Raw genomic sequence first — 12,295 nt, 5'->3', positions numbered from 1 at the left:
TGACTCACCCGCGATGCTGGCCAATGGAGACCGACGTTGCCACATGGCGGCCATCTTGCCACAGGCAGCTCGCGCATTCATAACATTATGTCTCTGGTGCACTATTGAAATAACCGTAGATTGCTCAATTCTCAACCAATTTTCAAACGGTTTGGTTCGTTATAAACATCAAAGATGTAGTTATGATACTGCATAATTATAATCATGAACTTGTTTTTTTCAACATGTCTTGTTGTCTCCTGTATCATAGCCATGATAATAACGTTTATAATAAAGCAAACCGTTAACCTGTAAATCAGTCAAGATTTCAGTGAGTTAAGAGTATTTTTGTGCAGATCACTCACCTCACAACAGCTGTAGCAGTAGTTGTTGACTGTGGCAAGATGGCCGCCGGTGAGCTACGCTGGCGACTCCCCCTTGAGCCATCTAGTGTTTATATATATCTATGATTTTAGATATCTCATAGGAATGAATGAGGCCCCGCCTCCCACGCTGTATCCAGTTCTTATTATACATCCATGACTGGAACACACCGCAAAGACTTCAGCCGAGCACGTACGAACTGCGCATGCGTGAGTGGCAATAACTCTCCTTACCAGCAGGCGGCGGTAGTGTGTATTCGTCATTCAAAAGAGGCAACAACCGGAAGACAGAGAAGAAGAAGAACAGACTACGTGATATAAACAACCAACAAATAGCGTGTGCGTTCCATTTTCACTCTCGTCCATCGAAAACATGTTTCGTGCGGTACTGGAGCTATCAGCCATTGGACTGTTGCTTGTGGAAGACATTCTCAAGCAACCGTTTCGCTTCTCATGCACTGTTTCGCTAGCTGAACACCAATCAGAGTGATGTATTTGTCCGACTGCCTGTGGCCGACGCACGGCCGATTCAACATGTTGAATCGGCCGTGTGTCACCCAATAAGGTGTGTCGCGGCCGACGGTGCGGGACACACCAAATTGAGTTTGGGCGACAGGACACGCTTCGTCGTCCGACTAACGAAAACGGCCGATTTCGACCTGGTGTGTCAGGGCCTTAAAGTAAAAGACAGAGAATCAGCACTTTGGAAACAGGGCTGAAACAGAGGGGATTATGGGATGCTGCAATGATCTGTTTGGTGTTTCAGCCAATCAGAGACAGGCTCTGTATATATCTGAGAGCTATAATATATTGATGAAAAACAGTATGATAGGGGACCTTTAAGGTTGTGTAGAGGAACTGGTCTTTAATCTGAGCTTTCACTTGATGAAATAGAGGAATGGTAATGACAGATGTATCGTCCATTTGCCGTCTATCACCCCAACCTCTAGACCTTAAAGGGAGTATTCAGGAACCCCACCCTCTATCTTCTTCTCCTCCTCCTCCTCCACCTCCCTGTCTCTGTTCTCCTGTGTGAAAGTGAATCAAAACAAGCCTAGATCCTCACAGGGAGAAAACAAATACATGAGTGAGTATAAAAAAAGAATCAGCAGTCAATTCTTATGACCATACAAGGCAGCCTCACATTCCTGCCTGGACATTTACAGGCCTCTTAAACTCGCTCGCCAAAACTCTAGGGAGGGATTCTTATCTAGCTGCAGTACAAGAGACATTTATTCATCCTCTTTCAACTGTAATGGAAGGAGTTATGGGAGTATGGTGGAAGGAGGGATGAGTGTATGTAAAAGGATAATGGGAAGAAATCAGGGGGGACACTAATGTATGAGAGTGTAAGTATGGAATGAGAAGTTTCCTCTTGACTCTGATTATTATTGGATTGAGTGGAAACATGCTAGATGATGATATTAATCTTATTTTGTGTGAAAAAAAACGATTGTCAACTTCTGCTAACGGCAATGCGTCCACACAAGGGGAGTTTGGCATAAAGCGGGATTTAGAAAGGATTTGAACACATAAAAAGTGATTAAACTGGCATTACAGAATATTTATTAGGTGTTTGTCCTACCCATAAAGTTTGATATCATCAAGATTTATCTGAAGGGGCCCTATTATGTTTTTTTTTTTTTTTTTCCTGTAGTGTGTTATATCGGTTTTTGTGCATGTAAATTCTCCATTGGACTCCTTTGTTTACTTCCGGAACACAGTGACATCACTATGTAACACTCACTTCTATTGGCTAGCGCTCCATCACATTGTACGTGATAGACTAAGGGGCGGGACATCTCTAAGCGGTTGACCAATCACAACAGAGCCGGCCAGCTAACCAATCAGAGCAGACATGGGTTCTGGTTTCAGACAGAGGGTGAAAAGAGGTGCTGCAGCACAGGCAGTATGAGAAAAATAAAGACCTTTTTGAACATTAAAGCATGGAGACATGTAGAGACACTACATACTGATATACACCTGAACATCAGCAGGAGAGGACTCTTTAAAGTAGAGACACTACATACTGATATACACCTGAACATCAGCAGGAGAGGACTCTTTAAAGTAGAGACACTATATACTGATATACACCTGAACATCAGCAGGAGAGGACTCTTTAAAGTAGATACACTACATACTGATATACACCTGAACATCAGCAGGAGAGAACTCTTTAAAGTAGAGACACTACATACTGATATACACCTGAACATCAGCAGGAGAGGACTCTTTAAATTAGAGGCACTACATACTGATATACACCTGAACATCAGCAGGAGAGAACTCTTTAAAGTAGAGACACTACATACTGATATAGACCTGAACATCAGCTGGAGAGGACTCTTTAAAGTAGAGACACTACATACTGATATACACCTGAATATCAGCAGGAGAGGACTCTTTAAAGTAGAGACACGACATACTGATATACACCTGAACATCAGCAGGAGAGGACTCTTTAAAGTAGAGACACTACATACTGATATACACCTGAACATCAGCAGGAGAGGACTCTTTAAAGTAGAGACACTACATACTGATATACACCTGAACATCAGCAGGAGAGGACTCTTTAAAGTAGAGACACTACATACTGATATACACCTGAACATCAGCAGGAGAGGACTCTTTAAAGTAGAGACACTACATACTAATATACACCTGAACATCAGCAGGAGAGGACTCTTTAAAGTAGAGACACTACAGACTGATATACACCTGAACATCAGCAGGAGAGGACTCTTTAAAGTAGAGACACTACATACTGATATACACCTGAACATCAGCAGGAGAGAACTCTTTAAAGTAGAGACACTACATACTGATATACACCTGAACATCAGCAGGAGAGGACTCTTTAAAGTAGAGACACTACATACTGATATACACCTGAACATCAGCAGGAGAGGACTCTTTAAAGTAGAGACACTACATACTGATATACACCTGAACATCAGCAGGAGAGGACTCTTTAAAGTAGAGACACTACATACTGATATACACCTGAACATCAGCAGGAGAGGACTCTTTAAAGTAGAGACACTACAGACTGATATACACCTGAACATCAACAGGAGAGGACTCTTTAAAGTAGAGACACTACATACTGATATACACCTGAACATCAGCAGGAGAGAACTCTTTAAAGTAGAGACACTACATACTGATATACACCTGAACATCAGCAGGAGAGGACTCTTTAAAGTAGAGACACTACATACTGATATACACCTGAACATCAGCAGGAGAGGACTCTTTAAAGTAGAGGCACTACATACTGATATACACCTGAACATCAGCTGGAGAGGACTCTTTAAAGTAGAGTCACTACATACTGATATACACCTGAACATCAGCAGGAGAGGACTCTTTAAAGTAGAGACACTACATTCTGATATACACCTGAACATCAGCAGGAGAGGACTCTTTAAAGTAGAGACACTACATACTGATATACACCTGAATATCAGCAGGAGAGGACTCTTTAAAGTAGAGACACTACATACTGATATACACCTGAACATCAGCAGGAGAGGACTCTTTAAAGTAGAGACACTACATACTGATATACACCTGAACATCAGCAGGAGAGGACTCTTTAAAGTAGAGACACCACATACTGATATACACCTGAACATCAGCAGGAGAGGACTCTTTAAAGTAGAGACACTACATACTGATATACACCTGGACATCAGCAGGAGAGGACTCTTTAAAGTAGAGACACTACATACTGATATACACCTGAACATCAGCAGGAGAGGACTCTTTAAAGTAGAGACACTACACACTGATATACACCTGAACATCAGCAGGAGAGGACTCTTTAAAGTAGAGACACTACACACTGATATACACCTGAACATCAGCAGGAGAGGACTCTTTAAAGTAGAGACACTACATACTGATATACACCTGAACATCAGCAGGAGAGGACTCTTTAAAGTAGAGACACTACATACTGATATACACCTGAACATCAGCTGGAGAGGACTCTTTAAAGTAGAGACAGTACATACTGATATACACCTGAACATCAGCAGGAGAGGACTCTTTAAAGTAGAGACACTACATACTGATATACACCTGAACATCAGCAGGAGAGGACTCTTTAAAGTAGAGACACTACATACTGATATACACCTGAACATCAGCAGGAGAGGACTCTTTAAAGTAGAGACACTACATACTGATATACACCTGAACATCAGCAGGAGAGGACTCTTTAAAGTAGAGACACTACATACTGATATACACCTGAACATCAGCAGGAGAGGACTCTTTAAAGTAGAGACACCACATACTGATATACACCTGAACATCAGCAGGAGAGGACTCTTTAAAGTAGAGACACTACATACTGATATACACCTGAACATCAGCAGGAGAGGACCTCTTTTATTCCTCTTGATCAAAGCATCATCATAATATTTGTTATATTTAAAACCAGCCTATATTTCTGCACCTTCCATTAAAATAACTTGTTTCGAATCAACAGGGACCTCTCTCTTCTGTGCGCGTTTTAGATATCGGCTTTTTTTGTCATGATGTCAAACAGGTTGTGATTTCATATGTGCATGTCAGCAGGTTAATTTGTGTTAGCTTAGAGAAAGACATTGGCATGTCGGCTGAAACTCCCCCACACACCTCTGAGTGATTTTTCCATTGCTCTGTTCTGCTCTGCCTGGCACAGCAGTGGAATCCCCTCATTAGAAACAGATGTAAAAAAAAAATACAAATCCAACAGCCGGTCACACACACACACACACACACACACACACACACACACACACACACACACACACACACACACACACACACACACACACACACACACACACACACACACACACACACACACACACACACACACACACACACACACACACACACACACACACACACACACACACACACACACACACACACACACACACACACACACACAGTCACGCACATGCTTACTTCTGACCATACATGTCTACGTACACCTCGTCTCATTAGGATGTGCGTGGGACATCTCTTTCACTTTCCTGCTGCACCTGTTGCTGGAAGACACATCATTCCTTGTTGCACCCTTCTCAGTAAATGTATATCCTTTTCTCTAAAACCCCTGAGCTGCCTCTAGTTCTAGCCTTTATGTAAATGTGAAATTGAGAATGTGTTTCTCTCAACACTTAACAACTAATGAATGTATACTATATTCACTATATGCTTTAGTTTTACTATTAAGTTCAATTCGAGCCTTCTTATTACACTTGCTGGTTCTTCTTCTTCTTCTTCTTCTTCTTCTTCTTCTTCTTCTTCTTCTTCTTCTTCTTCTTCTTCTTCTTCTTCTTCTTCTTCATAACGTCAGAGGTCCAACTCGGTGTCGTGTAATGTAGCCATGCCCGCATCTCTGGTCCTGAGTCGAGGAGGCTGGCTTCCGAGGGCGGTCTATATAAAGGGCAGGTGGGGAATATGTGTTCGGCAGTCTGTTCAGGGTCACCGCACTCGCATGCAGAACTGTCTGCCTGGCGCCACTTCTTCATTGATGTTTTGAAGCGACCGACACCAGTTCGTAGGCGGTTTAGTGTGTCCATTGCCGGCGTGGTAGGTCGTCTCCTCCCATGGCGCCATCGCCTGGGTCCCAGATGTAGCGGTGGATGCGGGAGGACCCGGCTAGCTCCCACTCCTGCGTCCAAGCAGCCGCCAACCATTCATCTCTGGAGAGGTCCTCAGAGGTGGAATTGAGCATCTCTTGTGCTGCCTGGTTGAAGGGGAGGCGGGACCTGAGCCTAGAGCTGCTGCTGTCGTTGTAGTGTTATGCAGGATGTGCCAGTCATGGGCTTTCCTGGCGAGGGTGGCAGCCTCCCCAGCTATTCCCGCGAGGACTGGGGAGAGGGACACAGGGGTAGGCTTCAGGCATCCAGTCCGGAGGGCGTTGTTGATGACCACGTCAACCGTACTTGCGTGAGGGCTGCAGCTCCAGCCTGGGAAGAGAGACCAGGGCTTGGGTCGAATCGCAGCGTCTTTGCGCAGGCTCCCCAGGTTGTTCCAGCGAGGCGGCGGATCAGCGCGACCCTTGATGTTACCTTGGCCTCGACTTCTTCAAGGTGTTGTCTAAGGTTGTTGACCGTGTGCGATCCAGACGCACGCCGAGGTACTTCGGCGCTTGCTGGACCTCCAGACGTTTGTTATTGACGCACACCTCAAGTTCCCTCCTAGCTTCTCTGGTATTCCGCTGCTCCTGTCTTTCCGATGTTGAGCTGTAGACGCCACCTTTGGAAGGATGCTACCAGGGTGCCCATGTCGTCGTTCAATGACTCGCTAACGATCATATCAATTACATTATTGAAGAAAAATCAAAGCAAATTCCTTTGAACTTTGCCCCAAAAATACTCATGAACATAAAAGCAAATGAGGTGAACACATTTGCCTTGGTCTCTTGGGGGCAGCAACATCAACTGTTAACACAACAGATACAGTATTATCACCTTGTAATATAATAAGGTGCACTTGTAAGCACACTGTTGCGTACTTTACCACATCAGTGTGTATTACAGTTGCAGGTAATGGTGAAACCGAAACAGCGTATAGTCGTGGCTGAAACAAAGCTATTGTTCATGAAAAGGAAAATAGAGGAAATAAGGAACACGGCATGTTCAGGTGTGGCCAGATTTTCTCAGCTGATTGTTTACCATCATTCTATAACACATAGGTGTGAGCAAGCTCTCTGATTGGTCAATAGGCGTGTTTGATTCCACGATCAAACAACGGTCAAATAGAACGTGTATTTTCACAACAAGTCAGTATCCCTCCGCGTCTGAGAAAAACGGTATACCGTTGGGCCGAAAAGCAAACTGCAGGCAGTTTGCTTTTCAAACTGGAACAAGAAAGCAAATGCCCGAATCAGCAAAGGCTTTCTACCACCATCCAAGGAAGTCGGTGAAGCCTGGGGATGCGGTGTGGTATAGCATGGAGCCCTTGGGGGTGAACAGCCTGGGGTCCATGATGACCCGCATTAGTGAAGAGGCTGGCACTGCGACGCGTTACACAAACCATTGCGTCAGAAGCACCTGCAGACAGCGGCTGGCGGAGGCCGGGTTGGAGGCCAGAGACATCGTGTCCGTTAGCGGGCATACAAATGAGTCATCGCTTCGCAGCTACTGGGCTCCATCTCTAGACAATAGAAGGATGTGGAGCAACGCGCTTTTTGCCGGTCCGGGACACGCCATGAAACGGCCACTGGAGGAAAGCTCTTCCGATGACCTACCCGTGAACACCACGGCACCACCTGCACACAGTCTGGCATGGAGTTCATGGAGAGCTGTTTAAAAAATTGCACTTTTAATGGCAGCATGAACATCCACCTTCATTCTGAAGCCAAAATGTTAAATATGTAAATAAATAAATAAATAGCCTAATTCAAGAATTGTTGTAAATAAATTGTTTTCAATAAATTGGTTAATAATATATTATTTATTATAATTATATCAATAACTGTAAGCGGGGAAGCAGGAGTGTTCGATTGATCGGCTAGCGTTACCAAGGGAACTACTTTATAGGAACTACTTTCTGACGGAGATTAACTCAAGCAGAAAGCGTAGGTTTGGGAGCAAATTAGCCCACATTATGAAATTATTTTACGATATTGTTGATTACAATGATAGTTTGTGTTATAGAATCGCAATCATACACGAGAGGCCGTTCTTGAACGTCATTATTGGTACCAATAATGACGTTCAAGAACGGCCTCTCGTGTATGATTGCTTAAGTGCAGAAGCCACTTTTAAAGACTTGAATTACTAACAGGAGCTCTGAAGTGTCCAACTAATGTGCCAAGCATGTGAATCCAGTGTATGATGTGGCTTTCAAGCAAAGGTGGATTCTGTATAAGTTATGCGTGCTCAAATCAGACCATTAAGTTCACAAAACCTCACCTTAAAGAATATGAGTACATTTTATCAGTACTTAAAATGTTAAGTAATAAGTAATGCAACTGTTTTGTCCTTGCTTGTGAGATTTTCATTTCCGTCTTGCACACTCCTCGGTTTACTTATTACAGATCCTTATGCAACAAAAACAAAACGTTTAGAACAACCAAATAAAGCGATGTTTATATATGGGTCACATATCGTCAACTGCTGTTCATTAAGCTAAGTTGCTCAATTAAACTAATACACTAATGTTAGTGGAACAAAAGGATATGTGTGAATGGTCTGAATGACTCACGCACTTAGAGTCATGATGCATTCAGGGCCGGATACTAACCCCTTTGTTCTCTGAATGCTGTTGTTGTTATCCTAGGGTCGATTACACATTCCTCAACGATACTTTTTCCAAACAACCTGGAACACACACTGTTCCAGTTGTGGAAAGAATATTCATAATGCTCTGCAACGAAAGCCTTTAAAACATCATTTTGTTGCGTGCCCTGTAATCCAGACACCTCGTAGTATCACCGTCCTCATGCCATCTTCGGTAACCTTGAGCGGTGCACTAAGTGCCTCTGTGAGAATCCAGCTGCAGATTGTTCCAGCAGTGAAAAGAGGAAGAGTTTTGACAATGGCAGGAAAGGGAAACTTGTAAAGAGAAGTGTGTTGGTAGCCAAGACGATAGCGGTGAGGACAGTGCAGTGGAAATCATTTGCACAAAGGCTTATTCGAGATTACATAAAACATTTGGATGCCATGCAAATATACTGCAAATGAAGCTTTCTAATGATGGTGCTAGTAGTAGTACTTTTATTATGTCTTATTATATCCATGATTCTTTGTTGCTGCAATTATGCTGTTTCGGCAGGTTTCATTTCCTTAATTTGAATATAAATCTAGATTACAATCTTCAAAATACTGGGTGTCATGCATATGGCTTTATTTGAAGGACAAGACCCATCAGCTATGTCAACATCCTCAACTCTCTCTTTCCAGGATTACTTTAACCATGCTTTACAAGTAGAAGTACTGACTAAACTTCTTTACTCAAGTAAAGAGCTTTGAAGTGTACTTCAGTAAAAAGTACCCATAGCTAGCAGCTGCTTTAAAGAGTACCTGACCTCCCTTTATATTAATAGAACAATAATGTCATTGTTAGCTAATGAATGTTTCCATGCTGAACAACGGCAACATGACAACGTTTCCATTGGTCCCTCTTCTTTAGAGAAGACCAGGAAGTGATGGATACACGGATCGTGTTCCAACCAATAGGCACGCAGTGACTCTGAAGAATAATGATCACGCACCAAACACACATTCAGACTAAAGGAACCAGCTGTTTGGAGAATGTAGGAAGTAGAAAGTCAAAAGTCGTCAGAAAAATAAGTAGTGAAGTAAAGTACTGATGCCAACATTTTGTACTTAAAGGTCCCATGCCATGCTTTTCCGGTTATTAACCGTCCCCTTGTGTGTTATAGCTTTTATGCATGTAAACGGTCTGCAGACTCACAAACCTTAAAGTACACCAATCTTTTCTCAGCTGGAGCTCCGCGGATTTCCCAGCCTGAACTCAGCCTGACGACCAGACGCGGCGGGGCTCGGCCTGGGCTCGGCCTGGGCTCGGCCTGGGCTCGGCCTGGGCTCGGCCTGGGCTCGGCCTGGGCTCGGCCTGGGCTCGGCCTGGGCTCGGCCTGGGCTCGGCCTGGGCTCGTTCTGAACACACACGCAGACTCACAGCCAGGCTGCAGGTGTGTGCGTGCGTGCTGGGTTCTGGCTGGGTTTCGCTGTGTCTCGCTGTCTCGCAGATCCCCCACAGCAACCAGTAAGCCAACACGGCACCCAGACCCAGGGGCGGACTGGCCATTGGGAATACCGGGAGTTTTCCCGGTGGGCCGGTGCTGTGCCTGGGCCGGAGGGCCAAACAAAAAAAAAAAAAATAAATAATATTTTTTGCTTACCTAAATCCTACTGGCCCACATTTGTAAGTGTTCCGGCCACTCCCTTGAGGCTGATGGGCCGTTTGGCTACCTATGTTCTATCTATCAGATCACACATCAGGCCCGTAGCAGCTGTCACTGCGCAGTGAACGATCAGGAGTGAGTGACTGAGAGACCTAGCTGGCAGTTGCTTACAGATGGATAAACAAGCTCCAAAGCGTAAAGGTGTTTTTGTATAGTTTGTGTATACAGTATACTGTACAGTATGGTAGCGAGCCCTGGGTTCAGAGGGAGGGGCTTGCATAGGGGGGTTGGCAGGGAAACAGGGTTCAGGGGGAGTGGCTGTACCCGTAGGATAGAAAAGTGACGTCTGACTCAGAGGTTGCGCGGCTGTGGAGAAGAACGTGTTGCCCACATTCTGTTACTGAGTTTAGCTAGCTAGGTTTATTGTTTTGGGTGCAGTCACTTTTGCCTCCACTTGCTGTTCAAATAAATGTTGAAAGAAAAAGTAAATCTGTTCATATGGGTGTTGAGAGATGTATCCATAGATTTAGTCCCTCATTTTGCTCTCAAAGTGCACCAGATTGATGCATTTAACTTCAACATTTAAAAAAAAAAAAAATCTTCCCGGGGGAACATGCCCCCGGACCCCCCTAGAGAAAGTTAGGTCCCCCACCTGCCCACACCCCCTGTTAAATTGTCTCATTGAGGATGCTTCCTACGCCCATGTTTTATTCCATGTGTCAAGTCAGGCAAATTGGGTCAAAATATTTTTGCATCAAAGATCTGTTAACATTAAAATCACTAAATATATGCCGTAACTATTTTGCTGTAGGCAACTCAAGGGCTCAGGTAATGTGATTACTATATGAATAATGGTCCAAAATAACATTAAAGGCATAGGGTTTTTTGTGAAGTTACATACTTTCGTCGCCGGTCGGCCGATACATGCCGCGCATTCAGTGGGCCTGTCTGTCAATTAATCCCCGGGCCACTTTTTCCCCCCAGTCCGCCCCTGCCCAGACCCCACGCAGCATTCTCATCTGTTTGTCATTACTGGTGTCATTTTCTGGTTGCTAACAAACGCCATGGTAACACATAATCACTGATGTTCCGCTGTAACGGTAGACTCATCGGAACGAGTGGGCGAGCTGACCAATCAGAGCACAGTGGGCTCACAGTGAGGGGGGGGGGGGCAGGAGCTCCACCAAGCCGTGTAGGACAGAGAGTGAATACACATACTCCAGAGATGCTGTTTGAGAAACCAATGTGAGTTTGGAACATTGAACAATATAAATCTATTCTCGTCGACCTCAACAATGGAGTTATGATCAGTAGAAATGGCCGTGACATGGGACCTTTAAGTACAGTAACGAAGTATCTCCACTACTTCCACCCTCTGCTTGACTTTATGGATGGCTATCTCAACATGAGATAGCCATCCATCAGGGGTTTGATTCCAGGTGGTAAAAACAATGCAAGGTGGTCTGTATTCATATTTCAGATGGCTCTAAACGTGGCTCGTACTGCCAGGATGTTTAACTGAAGCAAATATTGCCACCTGTGAGACGGAGTCATTGACTGATGAACTTTTCACGAACTGCAAACAGTAACCAGGAGACGTAGAGTCAACATGACGAAGGTTCAGGTCAATAAAATACTGCTCTACCCAGAGAGAGTGCAACACAAGGAGTCTTTGCAAAACAGACTAATGCAAAGATAGGAGTACTATAACTTTTCCTCAAGTACAAGTAAAATTACTTTGATACAAGTAACCAGTGATAGTAGTGATAGTGATGTTTCTTTCCTACAGACCACGGGTGTCCAAACTACGGCCCGTGGGCCAGACGTGGCCCGCCCGCCATTTTGAATCGGCACTCAGCTAATTAAAAAAGTACAATGAAATATGGCTCATAAATTAAACGTGTGCTTGTTATGATGTACTTCTTAAATATATATATATATTAGAGAGTATTCACGTGTTAATAAGACCTCTTTCCAAATAAATTCAGTCAATTAAAATTGAAAACATTTTCTAACAAATCTGAGTTGATGAGAAAAAGCCCAATAACTT

Source organism: Pseudochaenichthys georgianus, chromosome 6, assembly GCF_902827115.2.
Source record: "Pseudochaenichthys georgianus chromosome 6, fPseGeo1.2, whole genome shotgun sequence".
Lineage (NCBI taxonomy): Eukaryota > Metazoa > Chordata > Actinopteri > Perciformes > Channichthyidae > Pseudochaenichthys > Pseudochaenichthys georgianus.
The sequence above is the reverse complement of the archived record's forward strand: the minus strand, read 5'-3'. Positions refer to the sequence as shown.